Source organism: Danio aesculapii, chromosome 6, assembly GCF_903798145.1.
Source record: "Danio aesculapii chromosome 6, fDanAes4.1, whole genome shotgun sequence".
Classification (NCBI taxonomy): domain Eukaryota; kingdom Metazoa; phylum Chordata; class Actinopteri; order Cypriniformes; family Danionidae; genus Danio; species Danio aesculapii.
This window is the reverse complement of record NC_079440.1, coordinates 51,841,790-51,864,941: the sequence shown is the minus strand read 5'-3', so window position 1 is coordinate 51,864,941 and position 23,152 is coordinate 51,841,790. Positions and strand designations below refer to the sequence as shown.

At 33.6% G+C, this 23,152-nt stretch overlaps 1 long non-coding RNA gene across 1 annotated transcript; it reads right to left on the bottom strand.

Moving 5' to 3' along the window:
* Positions 1-3,405: 3,405 nt before the first annotated feature.
* LOC130230200 (uncharacterized) lies at positions 3,406-23,152 on the bottom strand. The gene is made up of 3 exons (XR_008837928.1): positions 22,498-23,152; positions 13,091-13,209; positions 3,406-5,287 (listed from the first exon to the last, which is right to left on the bottom strand). It is a non-coding gene; the product is annotated as an uncharacterized LOC130230200 (long non-coding RNA).

Genomic DNA, 23,152 nt, shown 5'->3' with positions numbered 1-23,152 from the left:
ATAAGATCTTGCCAGATGCTGGTCTTGATAACAGTTCTCAGGCTCTGATATTATGGAGAGACTTAGCCATCCTTACAAATGCAACTATTTTACATTTTGTCAGGTTCAGGAGTTTCGCACTTTAGCTGATGACTGATAACAAAGTGTGTTTGGCATGCTGGCCCTGAGCTCAGAAGTTCCTCAAGCCCCAGGCTCCCTCTGGTTTGGCGAGAGGGAAGATTGAACTCGGGTAGGTCTTGAGAACTCCCCTGGTTGTTATGCTGTTGACGAGTAGGAATTGCTATAAGAGGTATATAGCTGCCTAATAGTTAATCCATGGTGCCAATTTGGATTGGTCAATTCACTTACACATGTCTTTGGACAATGGGAGAAAACTGGGGAATCCAGGGGAAACACACATGAGCAAAAGGAGAACATGTAAACTTTGCACAGAAACGTCATCTGGTCTGGTAAGGACTTGAACTAGTGACTAGGGTTGTCACGATACTGAAATTCGATACCACTCTAAACTTAAAATTTAAAAACGTCCATTTCCCATGAACATTTAAGCACTGTAGAGCACAATCTTAAACAGCACTGATTTGACGTTGTGTTCGCATTTATAATTTTTTTTTCTCCTGTTAAAATGGTATTTTGACCCATAATTTTGACCCATAAATCAACAAGAGGGTTAATAGATATGTGGAAGGATTGTTTATTTTGTTGTCTGAAAATAATCAACATAGACTCATTCTGAAAACGTAGCCCTATATACATTTCTGGAGATCGCAGATTATGTAGCCAGAAGTACGTATTCTTCACGTTGTACATTACCCCTACCGCTACAGGGCGGTATGACGCTTCCCAGCTGACCGCTTACCTCCATATAGACGGCTTTCTTGCTGTTACCCGTTTGTCCAGTTAGCTTGCCAAGTACGTCAGTGGACTTGAGATGCAGAGAGAAGTTGACTACGACGGCGGAGTATGGAGTCTGAAGTCCGAAGTCCGGCGAAGAACAGAAGTTCCAGAAAGCAGGTAAGAAGCCAAAAAAAAAAAAAAAAGGTAAAAATCAGGGCTTTTGTTTTTCTGGATTGCTTTTTAAAACTATCGGTTGGGTTTAGGAAAGTGAGTGGGCAGGTCAGTCGGTGCTTTTGAAAACACTATTGGTTGGGTTTAGAGAAGGAGGAGGTGGGTCAGTCGATCGGTCAGTCAGTTGACAGCGGCCTCTGGTGGATTTATGCGAGAACAGCAGGCACGAATGGCACTCGAGAGATTTATTTGAGATCTGAAAAAGCATACTCAGCGGCCTTTGGTGGATTTGTGAAAACAAAAACTGCAAAAAAACATAGCTCCTAGGACGTATTTGGCGCTCTGCAGAAATGTATATAGTGGTACGTTTTCAGAATGACCCTGGGTTGCGAATAATTGTGCGACTTTAAAGTTCAACTGTAAATATCTGCTACCCTGACCTAAGCCCAGTGCCAGCTTTAGAGTGCAAAGTGGCATTTTTTATGCAGTTCAAATGTGGCATTTATGCTTTTACTCAGCAATTACACATGTATACTTTAATTCTTATATCGGCGTAATCTAACATAGTCTGGCTTTTATGAAGTCTTCTGTGTTTATACTGAATTTGATGCAGGCACAAAGCAACCTTAACCCTGCTGTGCAAACAAATTAATCAAGATAGTGATTTAAAGAAAAATATTGGTTATATATTTATATTGGTTATATAATATTGGTTATATTTAGTTTATAGTTTGATATGAACTTGGATCCATCAGCAACATTAAAGCAAAGCCTGTGTGAATTTGAACTTATATGTAAGAGAAAAATATGTTTAGATTAAGAAATATAATATTTGGACACTTTAACCACACTTAAAAATTTGGAATGCCCTTACATTGCTTTTAGATTGACACTGAGAAATATGACACACTCATATTCATGCCTTTATAATGCCTATTTATGTTATTTATGTCTATTAGTGTGTCTTTTAGTTCAAAGAGACCTGCATTTTGGTTGATCAGATCACAAGTTAAGAATTATTGTAGCGCTATACAAATAAACTTGAATTGAACAAGTTGGCGAGATATACAGTACATTCCTCTTTACACAATTTCTATATTTGCACAAAATACATATGGAAATTAATGGAGACAATGGTTTGCTATTGTTATTGTTTTGGCTCAGATAGCCGCAAATTTGTTCTGGACGTTTCTTTTTTTTACATTTTGGGTTTTGCCCTCAAACCAAACTTATGATATCAGATGGAAAATGTTAAATCTTATTTGTTATGTGTATTAAATCCCAGTAATTAGGTCAGTAGGCAGAGAGGAAGTGGGCTTTAGTGGCAGTTTAAATGCATTCAACTGCATGAGTGTCTACACACCATGAAGCAATTCAGTCAAATGCATTTCTCACAGTCTCTGGAAGAGGTTTAAAAGTAGACGAGCTGCAAATAGTTCAGACCCCATTTGCATTTATTGTTTTTTTGAAATGTTATTAGATTAACATCTTAATACTAAGTGTAAATACACACTTTGGTGATCTTTAGGAGCAGTGTTAGTCCTCTATAAGTATCAGTAATGTTAAATTTTTTGTGAAGCATGCTTTTAAAGTGTGCATGGTTTCATTTTTTGTTATCTAATGCGGTGACATACCAGCACAACTTTTATATTTAGGGATTTGGTGAATTATTGACTAATTAAATTGCAATTTCATTTGACAATCAGCAATGATATTTATATTTAGGGATGGCAATAAATATGTTTTTTCCTTAAAATTGTGCAAATTGTACAAACTCATATGAATTATGCATTAATATTCTTGAAAACCCCTCCTCAAAAAAGTTGTATTTTACTGTAAGATTGGGCTGGATATTCATTTTTCATCATTTATTCTTTCTTATGTGGTTTTAAACCTATATGAGTTTCTTTCTTCTGTTCTCTCTATTCAAAAGAAGATATTTTGAAGAATGCCAATTATGGCACTCATTGACATACATAGAATGAAAAACCAATTACTATGGAAGTCAACGAGTCCCAGCAACCAGCATTTTTCAAAATATCTTCTTTTATGTTCAACAGAAAAAAGAAAACTTCAAAGAATTGAAGGATGGGTAAATGATGGCAAAATTTTATTTTTGTGTGAACTATCCCTTTAAGAGTCAAAACGCTTTTCTAGATCAGTGTTTCCCAACCTTGTTTCTGGAGGCACATCCATCATACATATTTTGGATGTCTCCCTTATCTGACCCATTAACTTCAGGTTTTGGAGTCTCTACGTATGTTCTGATGAGTTGAGGTGTGTTTGATTAGGGAGAGGTTGAAAATATGTACTGTTGATGTGCCTTCAGGAACAGGGTTGGGAAACACTGCTCTAGAGTCTATATACTGTAGAAAAAGCAACTTCAACACAGTGAAAATCCGTCATACGCTTTTATAGGCAACATAAGACGAAAAGGAAACCTGTCCGACTGATTTGCAAGAAAGATTTAGTTTTCACACAGTTTCTCACATCTGGCACGACAACAGCTAAACTGTAAATACATGATGGACACCAGAAAACAGCTTGAATAACGTCTGCCAGATAGCAGAGGGCAGTTACTGTACACTGTAAAAAAATATCTGTTCATTAACAGTTTGCTTAATTTGTGATTCACACGCAGTGGCAAGATTTAAGCATGCGCAATATGGGCGATCGCCCAGGTCGACCTTTTTCTGGGGGCCGCATGGGGGCGGCTACTACCTTTCCCCTCCCCCCCTTTCCCTACCCCCCTCTTTTCTCTTTCGAACATGAGATACCATTGCCACTTAACACCATAACCACCAAACACCCGTGTGGGCGGCATGATCATCGTTTGCCTAGAGCGCCAGTTCAGCTTGCTCCAGTACTGTTCACAAGTGTTTTCCATTTATTTGAACTGTATTATCTCAGCAGGCACACAACGTCATAAGATGTTTATATTAGGTTAGATTAAGGTCATGACGTCAAGGGACCAAAATTCAATGTCTAGACAGCGTCTAAGGACAACGTTATTTTGACATTCAATAACAACATCAAATGGCGCTGATATTTGGTTGATTTTAGGTTGTGTTGGAAAGTGACCAAAATCCAACGTTGAGCCAACATCTTAAACCAATGTCATATTGATGTCAAATACTGACATTTATTCATCAGGGATGGCAACCAAAATCCAACGTCTGATAGACGTCAGAGTGTTAACATCCACACGTCAAGCTGTAACATCATTAGATGTTGATATTTTGCTTATTTTTAGGTTGTGTTGGAAAGTAACCACAATCCAACGTCGAGCCAACATCTTAAACCAACGTCATATTGACATCAATTACTGACATTTGTTCATCAAGTATGGTAACCAAAATCCAATGTCTAATAGAGGTCATAGTGGTAAAGTCCACACAACGTCAAGCTGTAACATCATTAGACGTTGATTTTTGGTTGGACATTGACGTCGGCCAGATGTTGGGTTCTTACGTCAACCTGATTTTCATTTCCGAACAAAATGCAACGGCCCCATGACGTTGGGGTACAACATCAATGACGTCATGACGTCATGTTGGCATTCTGTGCCTGCTGGGATGGGACCTTGATTTCTGCTCTGTCGACTTTTGATGTTGAAAATTTTACTCTACAGTTTAACAAAGTGACTTTTATTGACATTTTAGTAGTTTAAAATAATAATATAACATATAAGAAATAATATATGCAGAAATAAGTCTGTAAAATAACAGAAAATGTACTGGCAGTATATTACAATGTTTTTGTACCTTAATATACAACACCAACCCAGACAATATATCACGTTAAACTATTAAAAATGTTAATAAAGTAATTTTTTTAAACATTTCAATGTTAAAAGTTGTCAGAAGAAAGATCAAGGTCCCATAATGCAATTCAAAAGAATAAATAAACAAAGAAAAATAAAAACATGAATCACAAAATATGGAAAACTTTTAGTTTACAGATATTTTTTACAGTGCAGTCTCGCAGATGATCAGCTCATGTCCGACAGTTCGGTAGTCCAGTTCTCTTCATATTGCTTTCCTCTTATTAAATGTGAACCAGCAGGATTTTTACTCTCCCTCCCAAAAAAGGCCACTTCTGGAGTGCTGCGGCTCACTGTGATTCAGCCAGACGGTAATGGGAAGTGGCAGTAGAGATATGAGGGCATCTTCTGTGCTGTTTGAAGGTGAGTTCAATCCTGTTTTGTTTAGCAGAAAGGTTAACGGCGTCCGTTTCTATTGGTCATCAGTCGTAGGCACTGCGTGGATCTCCCTGAAGCCTGCAGAAACCACACGTTTTCAGACACTTCAAATGTGACCAATGAAATCAAGCAGTTTACTCATACACACGTACAATACTAAGGTAAAGTTGGTTTTATATTCAGACATTCTGACTTTCTCCTTGGTAATATAATTTCAGATATTTGCAAATTCTAAATAGTGAAATCATCTCGACTATCAAAGTACAACATTGTTAACAGTCAAATCAATGCTAATGTTGTTTTCTGGTCATACTTGCATGTGATTTCAGACCGAATATTCAAAGTACCATGGTAAACAATATAGGGATCATGTCACAAATTGTCACTAAACGAATGTGAGACTATAAAACCATCTTTACGCTCAAGTGAGAGGCAACCACATCTTTCGGGCTGAAGGACATTTATGCCGCCTACTTGAGCATTATAGTGTCTCTCTGTTGCCATTATCTCACTCTCCTTTTCAGTCGACCTCTGTCTCTGGCTAATTAATAAAGTGAAGCAGACACGGATGATATAAAACAGGTACTATATCACTCAAGAGTGAGTGTGAGACGACTGGAGGAGGTTATTAACACACGGTAAGAAGAAAAACACTTAATATGAATATGGTGTTAAATGACTACAGTATCACAATGCCAAAAGGTTTACTGCAACAAAAACTCCTTATATCTTCAGAGTTACAATCTTATTTCGGGAACGCTTTACAATAATGGTCTATTAGGTAATGTTAGTTAACATTTACTAACATTAACTAATGGCAATGCATTTGGACTACTTTTGGATTACATTTAGATTACTTTTATGAAAATGCAATTTGAACACTTTGGGATTACATTTAGATTACTTTTATGAAAATGCAATTTGAACACTTTTGGATTACATTTAGATTACTTTTATGAAAATGCAATTTGAACACTTGGATTACATTTAGATTACTTTTATGGCAATGCAATCTGATTTCTTTTGGATTACATTTAGATTCATTTTCTGCCAATGCAATTGGACTACTTTTGGATTACATTTAAAATACTTTTATGGCAATGCAATCTGACTACATTTGGATTACATTTAGATTACTTTTATGGCAATGCAATCTGACTACTTTTAGATAAAATTTAAAAACTTTTATGGCAATGCAATTTGACTACTTTCAGATTACATTTAGATTACTTTTATGGCAATGCAATTAGACTATACTTTTGGATTGCATTTAGATTACTTTTATGGCAATGCAGTCTGACTACTTTTGGATTACATTTATAATACTTTTATGGCAATGCAATTGGACTACTTTTGGATTACATTAGATTACTTTTATGACAATGCAATCTGACTACTTTGGATTACATTTAGATTACTTTTATGGTACATAATTGGAGTACTTTTGGATTACATTTATATTACTTTTATGACCATGCAATCTGATTACTTTTGGATTGCATTTAGATTACTTTTATGGCCATGCAATCTGATTACTTTTGGATTGCATTTAGATTACTTTTATGGCAATTGAGCTACTTTTGAATTACATTTAGATAACTTTTATGGCAATGTAATTAGACTACTTTTGGATTACATTTAGATTACTTTTATGGCCATGCAATCTGATTACTTTGGATTACATTTAGAATACTTTTATGGCAATGCAATTAGACTATACTTTTGGATTGCATTTAGATTACTTTTATGGCAATGCAATTGGACTACTTTTGGATTACATTTAGATTACTTTTATGGCAATGCAGTCTGACTACTTTTGGATTACATTTATAATACTTTTATGGCAATGCAATTGGACTACTTTTGGATTACATTAGATTACTTTTATGACAATGCAATCTGACTACTTTAGATTATATTTAGATTACTTTTATGGGAATGCAATCTGACTACTTTGGATTACATTTAGATTACTTTTATGGTACATAATTGGAGTACTTTTGGATTACATTTATATTACTTTTATGAGCATGCAATCTGATTACTTTTGGATTGCATTTAGATTACTTTTATGGCAATGCAATTGAGCTACTTTTGAATTACATTTAGATTACTTTTATGGCAATGTAATTAGACTACTTTTGGATTACATTTAGATTACTTTTATGGCCATGCAATCTGATTACTTTGGATTACATTTAGATTACTTTATGGCAATGCAATTGAGCTACGTTTGAATTACATTTAGATTACTTTCATGGAAATGCAATCTGACTACTTTTAGATTACATTTAGATTACTTTCATGGCAATGCAATTAGACTATACTCTTGGATTACATTTATAGTGCTTTCATGACAATGCAATTGGACTACTTTTGTATTACATTTAGATTACTTTTATGAAAATGCAATTGGAACACTTTTGGATTACATTTAGATTACTTTTATAAAAATGCAATTTGAACACTTGGATTACATTTAGATTACTTTTATGAAAATGCAATTTGAACACTTTTGGATTACATTTAGATTACTTTTATGAAAATGCAATTTGAACACTTGGATTACATTTAGATTACTTTTATAGCAATGCAATCTGATTTCTTTTGGATTACATTTACCGTAGATTCATTTTCTGCCAATGCAATTGGACTACTTTTGGATTACATTTAAAATACTTTTATGGCAATGCAATCTGACTACTTTTAGATAAAATTAAAAAACTTTTAATGCAATGCAATTTGACTACTTTCAGATTACATTTAGATTACTTTTATGGCAATGCAATTAGACTATACTTTTGGATTGCATTAGATTACTTTTATGGAACTGCAATCTGACTATTGGATGAAATTTAGATTACTTTCATGGAAATGCAATCTGACTACTTTCAGATTACATTTAGATTACTTTCATGGCAATGCAATTAGACTATGCTCTTGGATTACATTTATAGTGCTTTCATGGCAATGCAATTGGACTACTTTTGAATTACATTTAGAGTACTTTTATGGCAATGAAATCTGACTGCTTTTGGAATACATTTAGATTACTTTTATGGCAATGCAATCTGAATACTTTTGTATTACATTTAGATTACTTTTATAGCAATGCAATCTGACTACTTTTGGATTACATTTAGATTACTTTTAAGGAAATTAAATTGGACTACTTTTGGATTACATTTAGATTACTTTCATGGCAATGCAATCTGAATACTTTTGGATTGCATTTAGATTACTTTTATGGCAATGCAATCTGAATACTTTTGGATTGCATTTAAATTACTACTTTTGTTACTAAATTAGTTGTTTTGTAGCAGTAAGCTTCATTTTGTGAAGCAACAAGTCATAATTTGTGTTGTAACCACTGTCAAGTCTTAATCTGAATATGGACAATATGCATGTGCAGTAGGCTATATGTGATCCTGATTTAATTCATACAGTAATCATTTTAAGAGAGAATATATAATGACAATTCATAAAATGTAATTTGGAGACCTTTTCTCACAAAATAAGAGAAGCAATTAATTAAAACCAATTAGCAAGCGAGTTTTAAGTTAATTAGACTAAATACATTGCTTGGAATACTTCTTTTGAGACATTTTTTTCTTTGCTAAAGCCTTGGTACGTGTTCTTATTTTAAAGAGTTAAAAAAGTATGATTATCTTATTGCACTGGCAGATAATTTGACTTGATCTAGTTTGTATCTTTATTAATTTCTCATATTTAGATGTTAGTTTTTTTTTGCAGTGAATTAAAACTGTTTTGTATATCAGTCAATAAAATTGTATTCATTTATGCTTGTGTTTATATTCTACAGGAAAAAATGATTATACTGTACAACTGAAGGGTGTAATTTGAGCAGGAAATGAATCCCACACAAATCAATCTGGCACTAGCGGATTCCTCTAAAAGGTATATATATGGTGACTTGAAAACTGATATGGTGACATGAAAACTGTAAATAATATGATAAAACAATGGTCTATTTTGATTTCACAATTCAGTGCATCAACAAGACAGCAGATAGTATATACATAAAAATTGTGTATGTTTTTATTTTTTACTATTGATTTACTGTAAAATTTTCAGACTAGAGACCAATTCCCACTATTTACTACTGGCTTATCACCTGACTATTAGTAAAATATTGTCTGTTTATTAATAAAGTATGATCTTATTCTTATGCATAATTCCACCTTACCTATCCCAACTACTATCTTAATAACCGCTAATAGGCAACAAATTATTAGTTTATTGAGATAAGTCTTAGTTAATGGCTTGTGAATAGAGACAATAGTACATTAAAATAAATTGTTACCAAATAAAACAAAATTCCATCATAATAACAACTTCTTAAAAGTGTTCGTCTCAGCAGCTGTTATAAATTGTATAGGAAGCAAGTTACTGTATTGTGTTAAATGCTACAGTTAATAACAGAACCCAAACTATTACATTCATTTGCTGCTAAGTAAGGGATAATGTACATCTTGCTGGTTATGTTTGAATAATGAAGCCTGACAGGCTTGTTAGCGAGCTATTGTATAAAACTGGAGACTTTATTTGCAGAACAAAGGTGAGCTTGTGTTATTAGTTTTACCCTGATTGACCAATCAGAATAGAGTAATCCAGCGAGCTGTGTAATAATCCCAGATAACCACTTATTAAGCTCATCAGGTATATTTATGTCACTCTGCTGGTCTCAACTGTTTGGAGCCACCTTGTGACTGAATAATAACACTATGCATTAATAATATTATTAATTATTTGTACTTTTTAATTTGTTGAACCGAAAGTCATTCATTAGTGTTATTTAAATTAATAAAAAAAACTCATTATAAACTGCAGCTCTGATGAATCTGGATCGTATAAAAGCAGAAGAGCCTGTTTTTCCATTCATCACCATCTGAGATGTGTTTTCGTACAATAACAGTCTATTAACCTAATGTGAAATCCATCTGAGGTTGAAATGGAAGTATTTGTTATTGTTCTGCAGGGCAAAGGGCTTTTCATTTACAAATCAATACCGCACATCACATATTTCACTCACTGAAATATTTACTAATTTGTTGCCTTTTTAGAATAAAAAAAGCCAATATATTCATTAACATACAAAATATGCAACAAATATCTAAAATATATTTAAGGTATATTTGAAATCCCTGTTATTTAGCATTAAAGTAAATAAGTGACCCTTTGAGCTGCAAATTCACATAAAAACATTAAAACATTAGACTCCAAATATCCGGACGATAATGTAAAGGATATGTGATGCAGAATTAATACCTTTCTTTAGTTTTACCAGCGTTTTCAAAGTTGGTTTCAAATACAATTCTCATTTTAACATACAAAGCATTATATGGATCTGCACCTGAGTAGCTTTGCTCTCTTTTAAGCACATAAACTCCATCTCAGTCACTCCGCTCTTCCTGTTCTCTATTACTTTATCAACCTCCTGGCAAACTTAAAGAGCTTTGTCAATCAAAGCTTCCAAATTATGTAATTTACTTCTTTTTAATATCCAAAACACACCAAATTTGGATCACTTCAAAAAGTAGACACGTATATACATTTAAAGGGGAAATGAAGCACTCAGTCAAGTTTACCTTATTTTGTACATTGGATTCCACTTTAATGAAAATATATTAAACAAACTCGATTAATGTAACCATTTAGCAGAAAACGGCGTGTTTTACTATAGATTTTAGACCTAGGGCACAGCCATCTTGGAATGTTGCTGTGTCTGACGCCACGGGGTTGGTTGAGTTTCCTTCGCTGAACTGAAACAATGGAAGTAAAGGAGACTGTTAAGCCTAATTTAACCCAATGCGTGAAGTTGTGGACGTGGAGCTACTGCAAATAAACGCATCAGATGTCTGTCTAATATAAAAGTATAACTATTTATTCTATTTTTCTTTTTTCCCATTTTAATTACCGATCATTTGATGCGCTTTGATTCACTCTCTGTATTACGCTGCCTGACTGCCTGTCTGGGTTTCACCCATGATTGTAACGGACTGAACACAGAGACTGGACAGCCTAATTTAACCCAATGCATAAAGTTGTGGACGAACATCACAGAGCTGCTGCAAATACAACAATTACAAGCATTTAAGAGTCTTCAGTTGTGCCCTTTTTTTTGTTAATACTGTTCGTTTGATGCGCTGTGGTCCTCTCACGCTGCTCCTGCACTGCCTGACGAGGGGATTTACATTCAGACTAATGCAACGATTAAAATCATTCATGACTTCACGCTTTACTAAGTCACGTCTGTGTGGGTATGTCAAGACATATTCCCTTATCAAGTCGATAAACTCGATCTCTCAACATGTATGAAGGATAAAAACCTGCCATAAGACACACCGCGCCGATCTCAGTTTGGTTTGAACACGAGCAGAGGTGAGGGAGGGGCTGCAGTGAAAAGTGAAAGTACCCGCCCCCATTACGTCAGCACCGGACCTAGTTGAAACCTCAGGCAGCATAATACAGAGTGAATCACTACTAACGTAATTGGGGCGGGTACTTTCACTTTTCAATTTTGGCAGATCACCTACTGCACCTTTAAGCTTGTTTTTAATTGATGGTGTATTTTGTACTGTTTTATGTGTCTAATTATTACTGTAGCGTATTGTTTAAGAAAAGTGCATTATAAATAAAGTGCATTATTACTCGTGAGCAGTTACAGATGAAGTCAGAATTATTAGCCCTTCTGTATATATTTTCCCCCAAGTTTTGTTTAACGGAAAGAAGTTTTTTTTCAACACATTTCTAAACATAATAGTTTTAATAACTCATTTCTAATAACTGATTTATTTGGTCACACTTTATTTTGATGGTCCGTTTGTTGAATTTAAGTTACATTGCATCTACATGCCAACTAATTCTCATTAGATTATATGTAGACTGTTAGGTTGGGGTTAGGGTTAGTGTAAGTTGACATGTACTTGCCAAGTTTCCTATAGTCAGTTAAATGTCTGTTGAAGAAGCAGTAATAACAGATATTAAGCAGACAGTCTACTAACACACAAACGGACCATCAAAATAAAGTGTTACCATTTGTTTTATCCATGATGGCAGTGCATAATATTTTACTAAATATTTTTAAAGATACTAGTATTCAGCTTAAAGTGACATTTAATGGCTTAACTAAGTTAATTAGGCAGGTTAGAGTAATTAGGAAAGTCATTGTATAACGATGGTTTGTTCTGTAGACAATCAAAAACAAATATTGCTTAAGAGGGCTAATAATATTGACCTTAAAATGGTATTAAACAATTAAAAACTGCTTTTATTCCAGCCAAAATAAAACAAATCAGACTTTCTCCTGAAGAAAAAGTATTATCGGAAATACTGTGGAAAATTCCTTGCTCTATTTAACATCATTTAAGAAATATTTGAAAAAGAAAAAAAAAACTGTACTTCAACTGCACACTAAAAACAACCACAATAACAGTGTGCAACAATACCATAACAAATAAATGTATTTTTCCAAATAATATTCTACATACTGAAAAAATATCGTGTTTCTACAAGAAACTAAACTGATACCTCTTTAAATGTCATAATTTCAGGGTCTGTGGGATCTAAAAAAATGGAAAACATTTACATTTGTATTATTTACTGTTCTGTACTAGTAGAAAGTGCAATAATGTAGCATAATGAAGTCAGATATTTCCAAAATTATAACAACAATATTATTCCTCACAGAACAAATAGGGTATTTTCACAAAAACTATATATATTAATTTTAAATGTTCATATTTGGGGGTCTATGGCAGATTGAAAACACCTGCATTAGGCAAATGAACAAGAATAAAAGTAACAGTATGCAATAACTGAGTGCAATGATAACATATCCAGAAATTGAAACTGATTTACCTTCTGAATCCTGTAGCCTTCGCTGTTTTGGAGAACGTCACAAGTGTGGCTCGGTTTGTCTAATCAGCCTAATATGTGTTGTCAGAAAACTCCTGTAGACAAACATCATTGTTGTTTCCCTAAAAGAGACCGAAAAAGTAAGTTAACTTTGTTGAAGAAGTATTAAAACATGGCTTTAGGAAAGAGTTAATGGATTTGTGAATGTTAGGATGCAGATGTCAGCCTGAATTTTGAGAGGTGTCATGCAACCCACAGCAAGCTTTCTCTTTTAACACCTCACATAAGACAGAGAGCGAATGTGAGAGTCACACACACACACACACACGCTCTATAATAAGAAATCATCCTTCACAGCTGATCATACACAAATGGTTTCTTGTCACGGGATTGCTTGAATGTTTCAAAGAGACTGAGAAAACGGTTTAAAGATTTGAGTCTGGAGGGAATATTAAAGGAATAGTTTTTCCAAAAATTAAACGGCTGCATTTATTCAGCCTCAAGTTGTTTCAAAGCTGTATGAATTTCTCTTTACTGCTGAACATAAAAGAAGATATTTTGAGAATGTGGATAAGGAAACGCTTTCTGCTCCCTGCTGATAACATTTTTATTTTATTTTATTTGCATGCAACTGAAGTCAGTGGAGACCAGCAACTGTTCGCTTTGAGAGTGAGTAAGATTATTATTAGTGTGGTATTTTTGTTTAAACCAGGACTTCCAAACTTTAGAGAATGGCTGCTTTTTTATTAAACGCCATTCATAGACCATTTGAGGGATGTACACAAAAACAATGGTCCCAACGTGTCTCCTGTATTTTGAATTTCTATAGCTTCCGAGAATCCAAAAAGAGCCACATATTGATAAATAATGTTATGATTGAACATGATTGATTATTATGATTGAACGATGTTGAGCTGTTTCAACATTGAGTTATGATTGAATTACCTCTTGTTACAGTTATGAAATAGTTTAATAACGAGCAGGAAATGTTCATGGGTCAACGACATGACCACTTTGAAATGGTCTATATCAGGGGTGCCCAAACTTTTTTTTACGAATGGCCAAAACCCATCAAACTTGATTGAGGGCTGTGGGCCAAAGGTAAATATACCAAACTGTATTACATTAAAGTTTCCATGAGTAATTTCCAAATTAATTTCCTTATATTTAAAAATAGCTACAATAAATGCTTTAAATTATATTAACTAATGCAGTATATTCAGAAAAAATTCATGATGAGCAAATTACAGCAAAAGCATAAACAATCCTATTAATAACACAATGGAATTCAATGCTAAATACAATAAGCTGCACCTGCCTTGATTTGCTCGCCGTTGTCTCATGCATTGCCTTCTATTTGTCAAATGACAATATTTACATTTTTAAAAATGAGATTCATTTACAAAACAAAAGAAATTACAAAGCAAACAAACAAAAGGTTACATTACGTTTTTAATTATGATCTCTGTCAAAGATTTTCGCCCCAACCGCCTCCCGATTACTCTCCATCTCTTCTCAAATGGGATGGTGGGCCAAATCGTGGGTCCTAGTTTGGGCATCTCTGGCCTATATAATATATTTAAACTATTAAGATAAATATTAACATTGCATTAAATAAACAATCAATTAGTCATTACATTTAACTATAAAATATGAAATGTATTTTTTGAATAATATTCTACATACTGAATAATTAAGGTGTTTCTACAAGAAACTGAACTGATGCCTTTTAAATGTCATATTTAAGGGTCTGTGGGATCTATAAGAATGAAAAACATTTGCATTTGTTATATTGACTGTTCTGCAATAGGGTAGCCTAATAAAGTCAGATATTTCCTAAACATTATTTTAAATATATCAGTAATTTTTTTTCCCCTCTGAGAACAAATTCGGTATTTACTCAAAAAATATATTGCATTTAAAATTTTCATATTTGAGACGCTATGGCAGATTGAAAAGACCTGCAATAGGCAAATATATGAGTATAAAAAATATATTACATTTATCCGAAAAAGGATATAAAATATATGTATATTTGCATATACTATTAATTATATTAATATTTAAATTATTCTATTTACTTCAATATTCAGTTTAGGTCACAATTCATGCTATTAACCACTGGCTTATTACCTGCCTATTATTAAGTTATTAACTGTTCATTATTAGTTATAAAGTATGATCTTATTCTGCATCCCTAATCCTACCCAAAACCTAAACCCAACTTCTGTTTTACTAGCTATTAATAAACAGCCGATTAGTCGTTTATTAAGCTAGGAGTGTTTATTAATGGTTTGTAAATGCAGTGAATTGTGACCTAAACTAAAGTGTTACCGTATTTATTAATTTATTTTCCTTCAACTTAGTTCCTTATTTATTAGGGGTCACCACAGAGGGACTGGGAAACACCCATACACTCTTGCATTCACACACACTCATACACTATGGGTAATTTAGTTAATCCAATTCACCTATTGTATGCTGCATGTCTTTGGACTGTGGGTGAAACTGGAGCACTCAGAGGAAACCCATGCAAACATGGGTAGACCATGCAAACTCCATACTGAAATGCCAACTGGCCCAGCCGGGACTCAAACCAGCGACCTTCTTGCTGTGAAGTGACTGTGCTAACCACTGAGCCACTGTGCTGCCATTTATTAAACTAAATAAAGGAAATTTGTCAATTTAATTAATCATATTTTAAGTATTTTATAACAATATGTTACAATGTACTCAAGCAGAAGCTAAATATTTTCCAAATTATATTTTCGATATACACTCAAAAAAATTTTTAGTTTATGTTCAATCCACTTATATTTGTAAAAGTGAATAAGTTAACTTAGTTTCTTCATGTCTTAATTCCTTCAATCCACACACATCTATTGTGTATAACCCATAATTTTTCTCAGTGTATAACCAATATTCTTTTCACAGTATAATTAAGTTCTGTGGCATCTACAAGATTGAACCCCCTGTATTAGATATATGAAAGCATTTGGTGAGAGGATAAACAACATTTGTATTCAAATATGCATTATGCCAAATATTTCATAATACATTGATATAAGTTCTTTACATGGTCTAGTTTTGCACGTAATGATTTGTTCAATTCATTGCGTAGAAACATCACTGGATGGCAGCACTGAGCAACATGAGCTCTTTGATTCACCCAGTCAAACAAGCACTGCATACAAATGTAATATATTTGATGCTTTAAATAAATAACCTGCTGTTTCCTTGTTTAATCATGTCTGTTTTCTGTCGCTGCTATGAATCTAGGCGGCGTGAAATGATGCAGATGTCGTTGACTGAGCACAGGTCTAAAGGCTGAGGATGATTCTCTCTGACTGAGCGTTTGGAGTGTGTCTGGCGGACCTGTCAACAGGAGTGTCAGCGTGAAACCTCCGGTAATCAGCTCACGCTGCACCTTGCGTCCTGTTTTCTCCACATGACAGTGAAATAGGGAACGCCTGAGTGAGCTTATAACCTGTGCACAATCACACTTTGACAGCGACAGTGCACAAAGCAACACAACAGTTCACCACCACTTCATGCATGCACAGGAATGTATTTTGCATGCATTCCCACACAAAAAATACTATACAGTATATACTAAAAATACTAAATATTATAGTGTTTCCAAATTATGTAAAGTATGTGAGTTAATCGGTTGTGATAATTATATAGTTGCTGTGTTAATAAAACAGCTGCAGTATATTTATATGTGACCTTGGAGCACAAAACCAGTGTGATGCAAGGGTATATTTGGATATGATTTTTGGTACAAGAGAAAAATCAATCATGTTGACCCAAACAATATAATATTTGGTACCAAAATTATTGATTTTTCTCTCGTACCATTTATTATTTATTTATTTTTGTGGTCTATGGTCAGTTATTAATATATAGGTCAAAAGTATTCATTCAGTATCTACAAATATTAAGCAAACAGTCTACTAATACTCAAATGGACCATCAAAATAAAGTGTTTCCTTGATTTTTCTCTCGTACCAAAACTCATCAGAATATTAAGTGAAGATCATGTTCCATTAAGATATTTTGTAAATGTTCTAACCTAAATATAGCAAAACTAAATTGGTTATTGGTAAATTACACGACTAAGGACTTCATTTGTTCATCTTTAAACATGATTTTCTCTGTAATTTTTGAACCCTCAGGTTCCAGATATTGAAATTGTAGTATCTCTGCCAAATATTTATTTATTTATTTATTTATTTATTTATTTATTTATTTATATTATAATACAGTACTTTTAATGCATTAAACTAAAATGCAACAAGTAAAAATGTATAACTTTCCTATAGTATGGGTAAAAACACCAAAGTATTTAATAAAAATGATTATAGTATATTTAATGTGGGTTTTCCACATGCAAAACATTCAGACATGTAAAAAAAAAAAAAAGAAAAGAAAAAAAGAAGTGCATCAGCTCTCGATGGTTTGCAAACCTGGGGTTATGCTAATTATTTGTATGTGAAAGGTTTTAAAAAACCTTGTGTGGCTTATAATTCACATGTTTCCTACTGCAATACGTGGTAGAAAACCAACAAAAGATTTACTTTATCCTAAAAACAAAATCAAGATTTATCTTGGGCTATGAGGGACACCTCATACTATTTCAGGTCAAATAGTTGACCTCCGTGAGCTATACTGCTGCTAGCATCACCTCTCTTCTCACCCTTTGACTGACGACTACACCCGAAAGCCACACAATGTGGCATTCTATCAGCAGCTATTTCATCTTCAGAGTTGTGTTGAGGTAGAAATAGCAGCAGCCAGTGCCATTAGCTCACCGAGGTCAACCATTTGACATCAAGCACTCCACACCTAAAATAAAGGTGGCTCCGTGGTCCAAAATAAATCAGGATTTTGTTTTAAAAAACTCAAACATTCAATGAGAATTTCTATTACGTATTACAGTAATATCAGTCTTAATACACAGAGTTCCTTTTAAAGAGGTCATGAACTGAGAAATCAATGATCTATGCACAAATTAGAGGTCTTATAGCTTATATAGAAGCCAATCTGCCAAAACAACAGGCTAAAAACTGCCTTCACAGATGAAGATAATCTGTTTAGCTCCACACATGGATTTTGATATGTGATGGGAAAATAATGAGAGAGGCAAATCTACTCAGTAACCAAATCATGTAGATGTTCTGAAGTCTATAGCTATGTTTCCATCCAAAGATGTCAATTAGACTTATTATTATTAGACTTAAAGCTGAATATCGCATAAAAAAATTAAATAAATAAGGTCACAGTGCTATAATAATAAAAATATTTATTTATTAAAGTCTTATACATTATATAGATGCTAATCTGCCAAACAAGAAGCTGTGAATGTCTCACTTTATTACATAAAAGTGTGGCTACAAAAATAATATAATAATCCACAGAGGAAGATAGTCTGTTTAGTTCCACCCACTGATTTTCATATGTAATAGGGAAAAATCTACTCAAATCTACTCAGTAGCTAAACCATATAGATCAGTAGTTCTCAACCACGTTCCTGGAGGACCACCAACACTGCATGTTTTGGATGGCTTTTTGTCTGTCACACCCAGGTCTTTCAGCCTCTGCTAATGAGCTGATCATCTGAATCTGGTGTGTTTGGTTAAGGAGACATAGAAAATCTACAGAGCTGGTGGTCCTCCAAAAACGTGGTTGAGAAACACTGATATAGATGTTCTGAAGTCTATAGCTATGTTTCCACCCAAAGATGTGAATTAGACTTATGCGCAAAAGCTGAATATAGCATAAAACATAAAGCAGCTTTTCCATCCAATGAGTCAAAGAGAACAAAACTGTCATGTCCTGATAAACTGAAGCCAAATATCAAACATAAAAATGGAAGTTGCTGTGGTAGAAAATGCCACTTTGGGCTGTTTTTCTTATAAAAAAAAATTACTTGCGCCTTAAATGATGAAATTTAATGAACGCATGTTTGCTGTTGATGACAGACTTTGGCTGAGACATTTTATGATGAGCAAAACAACAATTTTTTGATTAAAAAAAAAATGCCGTCCCATCATTCCCTATTTTTTTTTTCTGGCATGATTTGTTAAAACAAAATCACGACTTTTTTTTGATGCACATGCTGGAATGTATTCAGTAAATGTAAATGTGTAAAACGTTTATCCTACTTAGTTGTGCATATACATTTTTTATGTTCATTTTCCTAATTTTTTATACATTTTGGCATTTTCATTAAGGATTTCTTATGTGATATTCTAAAATGCACATAAAAATAGGTGAATGCAAACAGCTAATAAGTAGGGCCAGACAGTATCTGCTGACATTTTGTTGTTATTTCAGAATTTTATTTAAATAATCTGCAGATTCATGCAGATTTTGGAATTATCATAACTAAAATATATAATAATATATGAATTAATATATGAAATAAAAAAATACCTTTTTAACTTTTATTTAATATTTAGAAAGCAAATCCAATTAGATCCACTTATTTGGTAAACAAAGCAAGTCTCTCATATAATATATCAACTAAAAGACTCAATATTACTTTACACACTGTATTGAAATGAACATTTTCATATTAGTCAATAATATTACTGAAATTAATTTAAAGACTGAATAAATATAGAAATTTACACATATTTACAAATAAATAAATAGACTCAATGATGGGCTAAAAATCTGCAGAAATCTGTGGATTTCTGCACGTGCAGATTCTGTGTGGGCCTACCAGTAAGTCACTTCTGTTTCCAACAATAGGAAGGAGTGGATGAAGTGTATTCTTAATGAAAATCCAGACCCCATCAGTAGTGCTGTGATGAATATATTTGATCTGTCCAGATTAAAGTTTCTATTTGATATGTACTGAATATTTATGCATTTTTGTGTGAAGGCTGTCAAACACACATGCAGAAGTTAAAGGGACAGTTTACTAAAAAATAAAAAAATGTACTCACTATTTACTCTCCCTCAAATGGTTACAAACGTTTATGAGTTTCCCTTTTCTGTTGAACACAAAAGAAGATATTTTGAAGAAAGCAAAAAACCCGTAACCATTACTACAAATCCTAAGGAGGTCAGTGGTTAAAGGGATCCAACATTCTTCAAAATGTTTTCCTTAGTGTCCAACAGAATAAATAAACGTCAAAAAGGTTTGTGACAAGTGAAGGGTGAGCGAATAATAACAGAATTGTCAGTTTTATGTGAACTTTCCCTTTAACAACAGAGAGCTCACAGTTGTTTTGATCTTTCAGAACTTAAAAGAATTTGAAATTTAAATATATATATATATATATTATTCGATAAATATGCAAAAATGTTAGTCAATCAAATCAGTGGCAGGCCCGTAGCATTTTTCTCAAAAAGTGGAGTTTTTTTTTGCAGTTATTCTCCTCAATTTTCTTATTATAGATTCAAATACTGCATTTTAGTGACATTTTATGCACTAATCTTTGCTGCGTTAGCTTGTCGGATGGTGATCATAACCACACTTTTTGATGCAACAAAATTATTTCCTACAGTTTTGTCAAAGTGCTTACCGTAGTATTTTACCACAAAGTGTTTATTTAGAAATGTGCATTTAAATTGTAACTTACTGTTTTATAAATAATGTTATGAGATTAGAATTTTTTTATTAAACATTTTAAATAAAGAAGTATGAAAAAAATCTTATTTTTAAAATACAAATTTATTATCAAGCATTATTAAAAAAAAACAATTATGAATCCGTTAAAACGTATTAAAAAACAACTAAAAACATATTAAAAACTGTAGCCTGTAGGTAAACAACAAAGTCCCAAAACCATTGTTAGCCAACTAAAGTCGCAAGTTTGTTGTTACAAACATAGTTCGTTGATTTGGCCTTTCCCACATCCATCGCTCCAACAAACATTCGCAAACTACGTCGCAAACTTTTACGCTTGCAACTACACCTCTAGAGCTGTAGTTAGAAGTATATTTTCTGGCTGTGTCCTATTCCTAGTTATCCCCCCTATGCCCTATTCCTTTCGAACTTTCCAACATTTTTTTACAGTTCAGTTTTAGCGATCATTATATTGATATTAATGGCACTCCCTTCATAGTGCACTTTGAAAACATTTATGCCATTTTGACGCATGACCAAAGCTATAGGTGACCTATTATTTAAAAGCGGAATTTACGTTACGTCTCCAAAAGCTTATAAAAACAAAATATATAGCATACGTTAATGCTTTTAATTTATAGTAGGTTACTTATTAAGAAATGTGTCTGTAGCCTACTGTATATGACATGGGCCTATTGCTTAGAATATTTCTGCAATGGTTTGAATGTGTCAAAGTTTGAAAAATAAATAAATATAAATATATATATATATATATATATATATATATATATATATATATATATATATATATATATATATATATATATATATATATATACAATATCCTAGCTAATAATAATAAATAGCCTACTGTAAAGTACAACCATTGACAATTTGTATGATTTATATATGAGCTTAGAATACGTGTCAGCTAAGTGGTTTTATGTTTTAGATTGAGAATATAGAATATTCTCAATCATGTTTGTGAAGCACACATAGGCCCTAAATGTGCCATTCACATATATTTCAGTTAATATGGAGAGTGCATGTTTTTACCAAAACTAATATTGGATTTTTTTTAAGTGTGTGTATGTAAAACAATATAATCTTATACAAAATATTATGTTTTTTTCTCTAAAGAAGTAGTTACTCCATCCCGTTTAGAGTGTCAGTATGGGCGTTTTACATTATAACTAATGTTGTTCAAATGATGGATCTGCGACAGAAACTACGATTCTGGGAAACACTCATCACTACATCATTCTTTTCCCAAATGATGCATCACACTATAATAGTTCAGCTGCGAGTTATGTCGTTGTTTGGGAAACGCACCCCTGGTCAGCTCATTTCCTCAGTCAGAATTTGTAATAAGTAAAATATAACTTTGTCTTAAAGCCTTCTTCTATCGGTTATTTTGATTTTTTTGATGGCATTCTGTAAAAAATGGGTTAAATGTGCTCATACAGTGGCCAAACTCTGGATTTTGTCAGTGAGGGGGTGGGTCCACCCGAACCCCCTCCTGGCTACGGGCCTGAGTGGGAGAACTACTTTTGAATGAACTAACTAATAAGCTTCATATTGTTGTAGAAACCTTGCTAACATTATAAGTTGACCGCAGGAAACAGTACAAAACCAACAAAACAAACAAAAACAGTTCATGACCTCTTTAAATACTTGTATAAGGCTGCGAAATGAATGTAATAAAGCCTTGAGATGCTTTTCTGATCACAATTCTGGCGCTCTGTTGTGCCAGTCAGGCTTTGTGAACCATCTGGAGCGTTGCTCTGACAACGGGGGAGGATGTCATGGTAACATTAACGGGGGTTACCGGGGAAACTGTAGTCGCCATGGAGACTGCATCACAAGGCGGACTCGAGGCGTGATCTCTCAGTCCTTCAGTCTCTGATCTGGGAGACGATGCGTCCGACGTGCTTCATTTCCCCCTTCATCCAAACCACCTTTCCACCTCTCGTTTTTCCCCCTCTCGTTTCCAAACCACTGCGACGTCTCGTTTTGAGGGAAATCTCGAACATACTATTATCAGGCTAGACGTGATTTGAGTTAATCTGAAGATGACTACGTTTCCGCACACCGAGTAACTTTATCATAAAATAAAGATATATCGTCATTCATTCAGTATTAACCAATTCCATTTGGTACAGGCAAGTCAGATTCAATAGACACACATTTGATTACATTATTAACAAAACGTATAGTTACTTTTCCACATTCATTGCGTTTAAATGGACTCCGCACTGAGACGTATGGGTGATTCTTCAATTAGGGACACTTTTTTTGTACTACTTTTAAGTAGGCCTAGTACTTTTATAACCTAATTTATTAGAAATACAAGAAAATGCTTGTTTCTGAGTCGTGAAATCAGAATAAAGTCTAATATAAATCTATTCTAAGATCATGGTGTCATATAGCTATTCTACAGTCATAGATTTATACACTAGATATCGAATACGGGCCCTGAGCAT